The following is a 13,500-nucleotide window of genomic DNA, read 5'->3' as shown; positions in this document are numbered from 1 at the left end:
TCTCCCCCCACTGGGGCGCCTCCCTCGCTGGCCCCCTCTCCCCCCACTGGGGCGCCGCCCTCGCTGGCCCCCTCTCCCCCCACTGGGGCGCCTCCCTCGCTGGCCCCCCTCTCCCCCACTGGGGCGCCTCCCTCGCTGGCCCTCCTCTCCCCCCACTGAGAGCTGAACTCCTGCTGTGCCTGTGGCCTGAGACACTTCACCTTCTTATGTGCCAGTGTTTCCTGGATAGATATCGAACACTCCCTGGGGATGGTACACATTAACCCACCACTTGGCACTCTTCACATCCAGTTCATGGGCACCCAACATTAAGGTGGCCCTACCCTGGGTTCCCAGGGTAACAGCTTGGCCTGGGGCCCAGGCACAACATTCTAACCAGGGACAAGTAAATCCCAACTCCCGGGGAAAGTAATGTGTGATCTCTGTTCAGTTTCGGTGATCAGTTTGGGAAAACAAATTTAGATTTTGCAGACTGAGTATATTAGAATATCAACAAGTAGATACATGTCCCATTTCCCCGGGTGGGGACGGGTCTGTCGCTGTATAACACTGGGGTACAGTACTGGTGGGGACGGGTCTGTCGCTGTATAACACTGGGGTACAGTACTGGTGGGGACAGGTCTGTCGCTGTATAACACTGGGGTACAGGGGGACGGGTCTGTCGCTGTATAACACTGGGGTACAGTACTGCTGGGGACGGGTCTGTCACTGTATAACACTGGGGTACAGTACTGGTGGGGACAGGTCTGTCGCTGTATAACACTGGGGTACAGGGGGACGGGTCTGTCGCTGTATAACACTGGGGTACAGTACTGCTGGGGACGGGTCTGTCACTGTATAACACTGGGGTACAGTACTGGTGGGGACAGGTCTGTCGCTGTATAACACTGGGGTACAGGGGGACGGGTCTGTCGCTGTATAACACTGGGGTACAGTACTGCTGGGGACGGGTCTGTCACTGTATAACACTGGGGTACAGTACTGGTGGGGACGGGTCTGTCGCTGTATAACACTGGGGTACAGTACTGGCGGGGACGGGTCTGTCACTGTATAACACTGGGGTACAGTACTGGTGGGGACGGGTCTGTCACTGTATAACACTGGGGTACAGTACTGGTGGGGACGGGTCTGTTGCTGTATAACACTGGGGTGCAGTACTGGTGGGGACGGATCTGTCGGCTGTATAACACTGGGGTACAGTACTGGTGGGGACGGGTCTGTCGCTGTATAACACTGGGGTACAGTACTGGTGGGGACGGATCTGTCTCTGTATAACACTGGGGTACAGTACTGGTGGGGACGGGTCTGTCGCTGTATAACACTGGGGTACAGTACTGGTGGGGACAGGTCTGTCGCTGTATAACACTGGGGTACGGTACTGGTGGGGACGGGTCTGTCGCTGTATAACACTGGGGTACAGTACTGGTGGGGATGGGTCTGTCACTGTATAACACTGGGGTACAGTACTGCTGGGGACGGGTCTGTCGCTGTATAACACTGGGGTACAGTACTGGTGGGGACGGGTCTGTCACTGTATAACACTGGGGTACCGTACTGGTGGGGACGGGTCTGTCGCTGTATAACACTGGGGTACAGTACTGGTGGGGACGGGTCTGTCGCTGTATAACACTGGGGTAATACACGTGTGGGGACGGGTCTGTCGCTGTATAACACTGGGGTACAGGGGGACGGGTCTGTCGCTGTATAACACTGGGGTACAGTACTGGTGGGGACGGGTCTGTCGCTGTATAACACTGGGGTACGGTACTGGTGGGGACGGGTCTGTCGCTGTATAACACTGGGGTACAGTACTGGTGGGGACGGGTCTGTCGCTGTATAACACTGGGGTACGGTACTGGTGGGGACGGGTCTGTCGCTGTATAACACTGGGGTACAGTACTGGTGGGGACGGGTCTGTTGCTGTATAACACTGGGGTACAGTACTGGTGGGGACGGATCTGTCTCTGTATAACACTGGGGTACAGTACTGGTGGGGACGGGTCTGTCACTGAATAACACTGGGGTACAGTACTGGTGGGGATGGGTCTGTCGCTGTATAACACTGGGGTACAGTACTGGTGGGGACGGGTCTGTCACTGTATAACACTGGGGTACAGTACTGGTGGGGACAGGTCTGTCGCTGTATAACACTGGGGTACAGGGGGACGGGTCTGTCGCTGTATAACACTGGGGTACAGTACTGGTGGGGACAGGTCTGTCGCTGTATAACACTGGGGTACAGTACTGGTGGGGACGGGTCTGTTGCTGTATAACACTGGGGTACAGGGGGACGGGTCTGTCGCTGTATAACACTGGGGTACAGTACTGGTGGGGACGGGTCTGTCACTGTATAACACTGGGGTACAGGGGGACGGGTCTGTCGCTGTATAACACTGGGGTACAGTACTGGTGGGGACAGGTCTGTCGCTGTATAACACTGGGGTACAGTACTGGTGGGGACGGGGTCTGTTGCTGTATAACACTGGGGTACAGGGGGACGGGTCTGTCTCTGTATAACACTGGGGTACAGTACTGGTGGGGATGGGTCTGTCGCTGTATAACACTGGGGTACAGTACTGGTGGGGACGGGTCTGTTGCTGTATAACACTGGGGTACAGGGGGACGGGTCTGTCTCTGTATAACACTGGGGTACAGTACTGGTGGGGACGGGTCTGTCGCTGTATAACACTGGGGTACGGCACTGGTGGGGACGGGTCTGTCGCTGTATAACACTCGGGTACAGTACTGGTGGGGACGGGTCTGTCGCTGTATAACACTGGGGTACAGTACTGGTGGGGACGGGTCTGTCGCTGTATAACACTGGGGTACAGTACTGGTGGGGATGGGTCTGTCGCTGTATAACACTGGGGTACAGTACTGGTGGGGACGGGTCTGTCGCTGTATAACACTGGGGTACAGTACTGGTGGGGACGGGTCTGTCGCTGTATAACACTGGGGTACAGTACTGGTGGGGACGGGTCTGTCGCTGTATAACACTGGGGTACAGTACTGGTGGGGATGGGTCTGTCGCTGTATAACACTGGGGTACAGGGGGATGGGTCTGTCGCTGTATAACACTAGGGTACAGGGGGACGGGTCTGTCGCTGTATAACACTGGGGTACAGGGGGACGGGTCTGTCGCTGTATAACACTCGGGTACAGTACTGGTGGGGACGGGTCTGTCACTGTATAACACTCGGGTACAGTACTGGTGGGGACGGGTCTGTCACTGTGTAACACTGGGGTACAGTACTGGCGGGGACGGGTCTGTCGCTGTATAACACTGGGGTACAGGGGGACGGGTCTGTCGCTGTATAACACTGGGGTACAGTACTGGTGGGGACGGGTCTGTCGCTGTATAACACTGGGGTACAGTACTGGTGGGGACAGGTCTGTCGCTGTATAACACTGGGTACAGTACTGGCGGGGACGGGTCTGTCGCTGTATAACACTGGGGTACAGGGGGACGGGTCTGTCGCTGTATAACACTGGGGTACAGTACTGGTGGGGACGGGTCTGTCGCTGTATAACACTGGGGTACAGTACTGGTGGGGACGGGTCTGTCGCTGTATAACACTGGGGTACAGTACTGGTGGGGACGGGTCTGTCACTGTATAACACTGGGGTACAGTACTGGTGGGGACGGGTCTGTCGCTGTATAACACTGGGGTACAGTACTGGTGGGGACGGGTCTGTCGCTGTATAACACTGGGGTACAGTACTGGTGGGGACGGGTCTGTCACTGTATAACACTGGGGTACAGTACTGGTGGGGACGGGTCTGTCGCTGTATAACACTGGGGTACAGGGGGACGGGTCTGTCGCTGTATAACACTGGGGTACAGTACTCGTGGGGACGGGTCTGTCACTGTATAACACTGGGGTACAGTACTGGTGGGGACGGGTCTGTCACTGTATAACACTGGGGTAACTCAGAGAACCTTCTCGATCCTTGATGCCCTCTGCAGTCGAGTAGCTGATGGCTTAATGAGTTGATTGCTTTGTGACCTTGTCACTTCCTCGTGGCGCATCAGAATCCGGTTACTGCCGGAATCAGCGAGGGAGAAAGACGTGTTTGGGAAATAGAACAGTGTTGTGAGCTGGGTTTTTTTTCCCCCGGCTTGAGTCAGCCTACCTGTCAGCGAGGGTGTGGGCCACACATTCTTGGTGTTGACAGCCTGCCTCCTGCTCCTTGTACCTGCTTTCTGACCCAGCAGAACCGGTTCTTGCGTCTGCTCTGCCTGCCTCAGCCCTGGGCTGCAGGCCGTTAGACTTTGCTCCCCGACTTCAGTGGCCATGTCTCGCCTGCCAAATTGTCCCTTAGTGTCCAAAGATGTGTAGGTTAGGGTGGATTGGCCGTGCTAAATTGTCCCTTAGTGTCCAAAGATGTGCAGGTTAGGGTGGATTGGCCGTGCTAAATTGCCCCTTAGTGTCCAAAGATGTGTAGGTTAGGGGATTGGCCGTGCTAAATTGCCCCTTAGTGTCCAAAGATGTGTAGGTTAGGGTGGATTGGCCATGCTAAATTGCCCCTTAGTGTCCAAAGATGTGTAGGTTAGGGTGGATTAGCCATGTTAAATTGTCCCTTAGTGTCCAAAGATGTGCAGGTTAGGGGGATTGGCCATGCTAAATTGTCCCTTAGTGTCCAAAGATGTGTAGGTTAGGGTGGATTGGCCGTGCTAAATTGTCCCTTAGTGTCCAAAGATGTGTAGGTTAGGGTGGATTGGCCGTGCTAAATTGTCCCTTAGTGTCCAAAGATGTGCAGGTTAGGGGATTGGCCATGCTAAAATTGTCCCTTAGTGTCCAAAGATGTGTAGGTTAGGGTGGATTGGCCGTGCTAAATTGTCCCTTAGTGTCCAAAGATGTGTAGGTTAGGGTGGATTGGCCGTGCTAAATTGTCCCTTAGTGTCCAAAGATGTGTAGGTTAGGGTGGATTGGCCATGCTAAATTGTCCCTTAGTGTCATGTGGATTAGCAATTTAGCATGGCCGAGCCCCCCTAACCTGCACATCTTTGGACGCTGAGGGGGCGATTTAGCATGATGAGTTACGAGGATAGGGTGGGATTGCAGTCAGTGCAGAGTCGATGGGCCGAATGGTGGTCTCCTGCACTGTGGGGATTTTGTGATGTCAGCAACACTTTCTGTGGACGGGAGCAGGTGAGCGAGTTGCGGAGACTGAGTGTGTTTTGCAGAGTTTTTGGCCTGTCTGAGCAGCACTCTCTCACCGCCACTTCCCACCCCACCCTCTTCTCCAGTGTGTAATCAGCACTGCCCTTGGTGTTTGCTTCAGAGAGTCAACAAGGCGCAATAAAACACCCATGTCATAGCAAGTATTTCTCAATCTGAGAAACTCCCTTTGAAGGAACGTGGCAATGAGGAATGGTCAGAGGAGCGTGTGAGACAGAGCACCTGCCTGTCCCTGCTTACGTGCAGAATCCAAATTGAGATCGGAATCTGTCCTGTTCCCTCCGCACCATTAACTTAACTGGGACGGAACCACCCGTCTCCATTATCCTTCCTAAACAAATCCTCCCCAGAAGAGTTTAAAATTTATTTATTAGTGTCACAAGTTGGCTCACATTAACATTGCATTGAAGTTACTGTGAAAATCCCCCACTCTCCACACTCCGGTGCCTGTTCGGGTACACTGAGGGAGGATTTAGCACAGCCAATCCACCCTAACCCACACATCTTTGGACGCTAAGGGGCAATTTAGCACGGCCAATCCACCCTAACCTGCACATCTTTGGACGCTAAGGGGCAATTTAGCACGGCCAATCCACCCTAACCTGCACATCTTTGGACGCTAAGGGGCAATTTAGCACGGTCAATCCACCTAACCCGCACGTCTTTGGAGCGTGGGAGGAAACCGGAGCACCCGAAGGAAACCCATGCAGACATGGGGAGAATGTGCAGACTCCGCACAGACAGTGACCCAAGCTGGGAATCGAACCCAGGTCCCTGGCGCTCATAGGCAGCAATGCCAACCCACTGTGCCTCTATTCCACCCTCGTTCGCCACAGCCCAGAGTTGCCAGAGTTTAACCTTTAACACAAAGCAAACATGCTTTTTCATTTCATCACATTCCTCTGCCCTGTTTGTCTCTCTCTCTCTCAAGTCTGATTTCAAGCCACCATTCCAGGACTCATAACCCAGCCCAACACTCCCATGATCACTGCCAAGGGAGCGCCGCGCTGCGGGAGGGTCGGTGCCGAGGGAATGGGGGAGAATTTGGGACTCACTCCCACGGGGGGTCGTGGGGGAAATCGCAGAGATACATATGAGGGAGAAAGGAATAGAAAGATGTGAGGGTGGGAGGAGGCTGGTGTGGAGGACAAACACCAGCATGGGAGGAGAGGGACTGAATGGCCTGCTTCTTCCGTTGTAAGTTTGACCGGAGTTAGAACGATTCAGTTTGTGTGCTGCCTACCGCAGTGGCTGGTGCGTCAACATCACTGTTTGGCAGCACAGTTCTCCTTGGAAGCAAGCCATTCGGCCCCAAGGGGATAGGAGCTGACCTCCTGGGGGGAGGAAGTGCACCGTAGCTGAGTCCTGCCACGCTGCACGAATGCCTTCTGTGACCCTCAGCTGCCTCGTGACCCTTTCTGCAGGGTCGTCATCGTTGTAACGCAGGAAACCTGGCAGCCCACTTGTGCACAGCAAGATCCCGCTAACAGCCAGGTGATAAATGGCCCAGATCACCTGTTGCTTTCACTGATGTTGCTCGCAAGATAAATATCGGCATCAGGAGAGGTGCCTCGGCGCCGACCCTCCCCGCAGTGCGGCGCTCCCTCAGCACCGACCCTCCCCGCAGTGCGGCGCTCCCTCAGCACCGACCCTCCCCGCAGTGCGGCGCTCCCTCGGCACCGACCCTCCCCGCAGTGCGGCGCTCCCTCGGCACCGACCCTCCCCGCAGTGCGGCGCTCCCTCGGCGCCGACCCTCCCCGCAGTGCGGCGCTCCCTCGGCGCCGACCCTCCCCGCAGTGCGGCGCTCCCTCGGCGCCGACCCTCCCCGCAGTGCGGCGCTCCCTCGGCGCCGACCCTCCCACAGTGCGGCGCTCCCTCAGCACCGACCCCGTGTCCTCTGTCTCTGTCTGATTCTCTCCCTCTCTGCGACGTGCTAACCCGTGTCTGTCTCTCTCTGAACTCCCTCCACAGGGCTACACTTCATTCTGGAACGACTGTATCTCGGCCGGGCTGCGGGGCTGTATCCTGGTGGAGTTGGCGCTCAGGGGCCGCATCGAGCTGGAACCCGCCACCCTGCGACGCAAAAGCCTTCTCAATCGCAAGGGTGGGTGCCGTGGTGGGGAGGAACGGTGGTCTCCGTGCTCCGGGTGGGTGCTGAGGGCTGACTGCAGGCTCAGCAGGGTTGTTTGCTGGTGGGGGGGCGGGGGGGGTGGGGTGTGGATGTGTTGGAATCCGCTGGGCTGATCGACTGCCGCGTGCATCGCGGCAGAGCCCGTTCCCGGACGATTCATTTCCTCCCCATCGCGGATTTTGGGGTGGACGCAGCGCTGGGCTGGGGTTGGTGGGGAGTGGGGGGGGGGTGGGGAGATGTTATCCCCCACCCCCCTTCCCTGTACTGAGGGCCCAACTCCCCCCCACCCCGTCCCACCTGTCGCAAAGGGATGGCCTGAAGGGAGGGGGCGTGGGTGGGTGGGAGGGAGGGCTCAGGGCGTGGACAGTGGTGGTAGGGGGTATGGGGGTTAGTGGCGGAGGGGAGAGGTATTCTGCCCCCTCCCCGCCAAATACCGAAGACCCAACCCCCGCACCCCCCCCCCCCCCCCCCCCCCCACCATGTCCCACCTGTAGGGAGGGGGCAGCCTGTAGTGGGATGGTTGGGAGGGGGGAAGGGATCAGGGTGTGGTGGGGGGGGGGGCAGGGGAGGGATCAGGGTGTGGGTGGGGGTGGTGCGTTCGCCGGCAGCACTGGCCCTCTCGGAATCCTGACCCCCCACCCCCCCAACTCTCTCTCTCTCTCTCTCTGTTTGTCGTTTCAGGTCCTCTTCAGGTCGGACGCTCCGACTGGGGATGTCCTCCTCGACGAAGCCCTGAGACATATCAAAGTGACGGAACCAGCCGAGACCGTCCAGAACTGGATCGAGCTTCTCACGGGTAGGCAGGGGCGGGAGGCCCGGGGCCAGCGCGGCTGCCTCCCGGCGCCGGGGACCCCGGGTTCGATTCCCGGCCTCGGGGGTCACTGTCTGTGCGGAGTCTGCACGTTCTCCCCGTGTCCGCGTGGGTTTCCTCCCGCAGCCCGAAAGGCCGCGCTGGTTCAGGGTGCGGACTGGGCCGTGCTAAATTCTCCCTCGGTGTAACCCGAACAGGAGCGACTGGGGGATTTTCACAGTAACTTCATTGCGGTGTTAATGTAAGCCGACTTGTGACTGTGATAAATAAACTTTAAACCCCCTCCACGCTGTGAGGGGCTCCCACCTCATTCCCCCACCGACACCTCCTGTGACCCCGTGGCGAATGTTTGTGGGTTGAGAGAGGCTTAACATCTCCCCCATCTCCCCCTCTCTCTGTCGCTCCCCATCACCCCTACCTCCCCCTTCCTTGTCTGTTTCCCTTCCCCCCGCTCCCTCTCTGTTGCCCCCACCTCCCCCACTTCCCCCTCCGCCTCTCCTCCCAACACCCCCCCCCCCCCCAAATGTATCCCAAGAGGAGACCATTCGGCCCATCGAATCTGCACCGACCACAATCCCACCTAGGCCCTATCCCCTTAACCCCACTGGGTCACTGTGTCTATGTGGAGTTTGCATGTCCTCCCCGTGTCTGCGTGGGTTTTCTCCAGGTGCTCCAGTTTCCTCCCACAGTCTGAAGATGTGCTGGTTCGGGTGCATTGACCGAAACAGGCGCCGGAGTGTGGCATCCAGGGGAATTTCACAGTAACTTCATTGCAGTGTTAATGTAAACCTTACTTGTGACTAATAAATAAAGTTTACTTAAGTTACTTAACGTGTGCATCCACCTAATCTACTCATCTTTGGACGTTAGGGGCAATTTAGCATGGCCAATCCACTCTAACCTGCACATCTTTGGACACTAAGGGGCAATTTAGCACGGCCAATCCACCCTAACCTACACATCTTTGGACACTAAGGGGCAATTTAGCATGGCCAATCCACCTAAGGGGCAATTTAGCATGGCCAATCCACCTAAGGGCAATTTAGCATGGCTAATCCACCTAACCCGCACATCTTGGATGCTTGGGGCAATTTTAGCATGGCCAATCCACCTACCTGCATATCTTTGGACACTAAGGGACAATTTAGTATGACCAATCCCCCTAACCTGCACATCTTGGACACTAAAGGGACAATTTAGCATGGCCAAATCCACCCTAACCTACATATCTTTGGACGCTAGGGGCAATTTAGCATGGCCAATCCCCCTAACCTACACATCTTTGGACACTAAGGGGCAATTTAGCGTGGCCAATCCACCCTAACCTGCACATCTTTGGACACTAAGGGACAATTTAGCATGGCCAATCCACCCTAAAACCTACACATCTTTGAATGTACTTATCACAGCTGCAGTGTGAGAGTGGGGCTGAATGGCCTCACTCTGCTGCTCCTCCTGTGTTACCTACCTGTCTTTCTCTCGCCCCACCCCCACCCCAGGTGAGACGTGGAACCCGCTGAAGTTGAACTACCAGATCCGCAAGTGCGCGAGCGGCTGGCCAAGAGCCTGGTGGAGAAGGGCGTGCTGACACGGAGAAGCAGAACTTCCTGCTGTTCGACATGACCACCCACCCGGTCACCAACGACACCCTCAAGCAGCGGCTGCTCAAGAAGCTGCAGGACGCCTTCCTGGACAAGTGGGTGAAGGAGCCCACGCGGATGGACCGCCGCCTCTTGGCCCTGGTGCTCTTGGCCCACAGCTCGGACGTGCTGGAGAATGCCTTCGTGCCCCTGCTGGACGAGCAGTACGAGCTGGCCACCCCTGCGCTCCCGCGAGCTCCTGGAACTGAACCCCGACGTGGAGTGTGCCAAGTCCAACGGCAGCGAGATGATCTGGGCCGTCATGGCTGCCTTCACCAAGTAACCATCCCTCGATCACGCCCTCCCCATCTTATTCCCTCTTTTTCTGTTAAATTTCTGCTTCGTAGGGCTGGGAATTTTCAGGGGGAGGGTGGGGGGCAGAAATCAGCCCCCCCACCTTGTCCCTCCGTTTGCCCCTCTCTGGGTATCGTAGGTGTTGGTCGTTCCTCGGTGGAGGGAGGGCCTAGGGCGGGAGAGGGCCATCAAAAGACTTTTCTCTCTCTCTCGCGCGCCCCCACCCCCCTTCCTTTTTGGAGTGGGCTTTCTCCAGCCGATGCCCCCCTCCCCCAACTCTGCTGTGGCGGTGGGGGGGGGGAGTGGGGTCATCGGCGAGGGCTTTGAGGGAAAGAGGGGGTGTGAGTGTGTGGTCTCTGTTGAGTTTGCTGCCCCCGAGGATTACGGCAAGGAAGGCGGGAGGGTTGGGTGGGCATTGGCGAGTTTGGGGTGGCGGGGGGGGGGAAAAAGAGGGGCCTCGATGGCGGCCAAAGGTGACGTCTTGAGGAGGGCGGCCATGTTTGTTGGTGGCGGCCCTGCAGTACTGCGCTTTGGCCACCGGATGGAGGGGGGGGGGCAGTGGCGGGGCACGGCTCCTTGGCGCCTCTTTCTGGTCGGAAGCCAGTACTGCGGAGGTGGAAATCGGGCCTTTCTCCACCCCTCACGTCCTCCCCCCTCCCCTGTTTACCCCAACAGCTTGGGGTGGGTAACTTGAAACTTTTATCACTCACAAATTGAGATCCTAACCTGATGCCTTACGATGATTTTTAGTGTTTTGGGTTCCGATTCCTTTATCTTTTGGGAAAAAAAAAGGGGGAGGTGGAGGTTCAGAACCCTCCCCCCCCCCGCAAGTTCGGAGGGTCTGTCTCCCTCCGGTGCGTTGTCAGACTGTCCGGTCTCTGCAGGGTGGGGGGGTCCCCCCACCCAATCCCCGCCCATGACACCATTCTGGGGCTCGGAGGCCTGGCTATCTCCTGCCTGTGGCGTTGGGCAGTTACTGGGCACAGGCGAGAGGCGTGGGTGATGCTGCCTCCACCCCCACAGGCCTCCCGGACATGGGATATACCCCCCCCCCCCCCCCCCCCTCACTCTCTCGCTGGTGTCGCGACCTCCAGACGCAGGGAGAAATCTGCCTCCTTAATCCCCCTGGTGCCAGTATCATTGTCCCGATGGCAGGGGGTGGGGGATGGGGGGGGTGCTTGGCGGGAGGGGGTTCTCTCTGGGGGTGGGGGTGGGGGGAGTCTCTCTCTCTCTCTCCCTGTGATTGGTGTAACACCAATTGGTGGTGGTTGTGGATCTGTCGGAAGGTGGTTTGCGTCCTCTCCTCCCCCATCTTCTTTGTGTCTCTCTCCACCCCTTTCAGTCTCTCTCTCTCTCTCTCTCTTCCCCATCTCTCTCTATCTCTGTCTGTCTCCATTTCTCTCTCTGTTTCTCTCTGCCCCTTCTGCCCCCTCTCTCACATGCTCTCTTTCTCTGTCTCTCTCTCTCTCTCTCTCTCTCTCTTTCCTTCATTATCTCTTTCTCCCCCCTCCCCCTTTTCCTGCTCACGCTTCTCTCTCTCTCTCTCCCCCACACCCAGTTTTCTGATTCTCTTCCCCTTTTCCTTGTGTTCACGCTCTCTTTCTCCCTCTTTCTCTCCCCTCCCTCTCTCTCCCCTCCCTGTCTCTCTCCCTCTGTCTCTGTCCTGTCTCTGTCTCTCTCTCTCTCTCTCTCTCTCCCTCCTCTGTCCTGCTCTCTCTCTGTCTCTCTCTCCCCGTCTCTGTCCTGTCTCTCTCTCTCTCTCTCTCTCTCCCTCTGTCTCTCTTCTCTCTCTCTCTCTCTCTCCCTCTGTCTCTGTCTGTCTCTCTCTCCCCTCTGTCTCTGTCTGTCTCTCTCTCTCTCTCTCTTCTCTCCTCTGTCTCTGTCTGTCTCTGTCTCTCTCTCTCTCTCCCTCTGTCTCTGTCCTGTCTCTCTCTCTCTCCCTCTGTCTCTGTCCTGTCTCTCTCTTCTCTCTCTCTCTCTCCCTCTGTCTCTGTCCTGTCTCTGTCTCTCTCTCTCTCTCCCTCTGTCTCTGTCCTGTCTCTCTCTCTCTCTCTCTCTCTCTCTCCCTCTGTCTCTGTCTGTCTCTCTCTCTCTCTCTCCCTCCGTCTCTGTCCTGTCTCTCTCTCTCTCTCTCTCTCCCTCTGTCTCTGTCCTGTCTCTCTCTCTCTCTCTCTCTCCCCCTCTGTCTCTGTCCTGTCTCTCTCTCTCTCCCTCCGTCTCTGTCCTGTCTCTCTCTCTCTCCCTCCGTCTCTGTCCTGTCTCTGTCTCTCTCTCTCTCTCCTCTGTCTCTGTCCTGTCTCTCTCTCTCTCCCTCCGTCTCTGTCTTCTCTCTCTCTCTCCCCCCCCCCCCCCCTCCCCTCTCTCTCTCTTTCCCCACTCTCACCTCTACTCCCCCCTCACTTGTGAAGATTCCTCGCTTGTGGCAGCAGGGGAGAGTGAAGGGGGGGTGGGGGTGGGGGGGGGGGGGGGGGGGTGACATCAGCTCCCACCTCGCCCCCTACGAGCGCTCTCCCCGGATTGAGGGGGAGGGGAGAGGAGCTATCCGACTGCGGGAGGCGGCACGGATTGAGAAGTCTAAGGGGCGGGATTGCTTCGAGCTGGTGGGGGGGGTGGGGTGGAGGGTGGTTTTCGATCTTGAAATCATTCTCCCCCCCTCCCCTTCTCCCGATTGTGTTTTTTTTTAAATTTGTTCGTCCCGTGGAACATTCCGGTTGACGAGGGCCAAGTCGGAAGGTGGGGATTTGGTGTGCGGGAAAGTTGACCGAGGGTCGGGGGGGGGGGGAGATTCAGGAGCGTCCCCCTCCCTCCAGCCCAGTGTACCTTCCACCTGGGGAAGTGGTGGAGAGAGAGAGAGACAGAGAGAGATGGATGTTGTCACCTGTCGGGCCACACTTCTTCACGTTTTGGGGTCTGATTTTCTTTTCCCTTGTTGGATATGTAATCACAGACAGTGTAAAATAAATTTCGGCTAGTTTCATGAAATTTAATCTTTCTTACAAACCAGCTCGTGACTGAGGAGAGCGGGACGAGGAGGGGGAACGGAGGAGGGTTTGGGGGGTAGGCAGGGGTGAAGGGAGCCTTTCCTCGCTCCTCGGAAGACCCCCTCCCCCCTCCCCGTCTCGAAGAGGTTGTTTCCCCCACCTCCCCCCGCAAACCGGTTACAAATACTCCCTTCACCTCCCCGCTGCACAGACACTTGCATTTATATAGCGCCCGCCCCCTGTGGTTGGAGGGTCCGCGAGGCACTTTGCGGGTGTGTTGGTCGGATAGAATTTAACCACCCACTCTCCGCCCACATAACCCCCCGAGACACACGGGGGTGTGGGTGGGGGTGCATGTCAGGGACAGGCGACCAAAAGCTCGGTCACAAAGGTCGGGTTTGAGGAGGGGGAGAGAGGGAGAGGAGGAGGGACAGGTGTGCAGATGGACAGAGAGAGAGAG

The 13,500-nt window shown here is 57.2% G+C and overlaps 1 pseudogene across 1 annotated transcript; it reads left to right on the top strand.

Annotated features, from left to right (window-relative positions):
- The first annotated feature begins 7,154 nt into the window (after positions 1-7,154).
- LOC145340634 (Golgi phosphoprotein 3-like) lies at positions 7,155-10,436 on the top strand (annotated as a pseudogene). The gene is made up of 3 exons (XR_013886268.1): positions 7,155-7,287; positions 7,997-8,110; positions 9,625-10,436. The product of XR_013886268.1 is annotated as a Golgi phosphoprotein 3-like (transcript).
- The last annotated feature ends 3,064 nt before the right edge of the window (positions 10,437-13,500 follow it).

The sequence above is a fragment of the Carcharhinus amblyrhynchos genome, unplaced genomic scaffold, assembly GCF_965287045.1.
Source record: "Carcharhinus amblyrhynchos unplaced genomic scaffold, sCarAmb.v2.hapA chromosome_1228, whole genome shotgun sequence".
NCBI classification, from domain to species: domain Eukaryota; kingdom Metazoa; phylum Chordata; class Chondrichthyes; order Carcharhiniformes; family Carcharhinidae; genus Carcharhinus; species Carcharhinus amblyrhynchos.
This window is presented reverse-complemented; position numbering and strand designations above follow the sequence as displayed.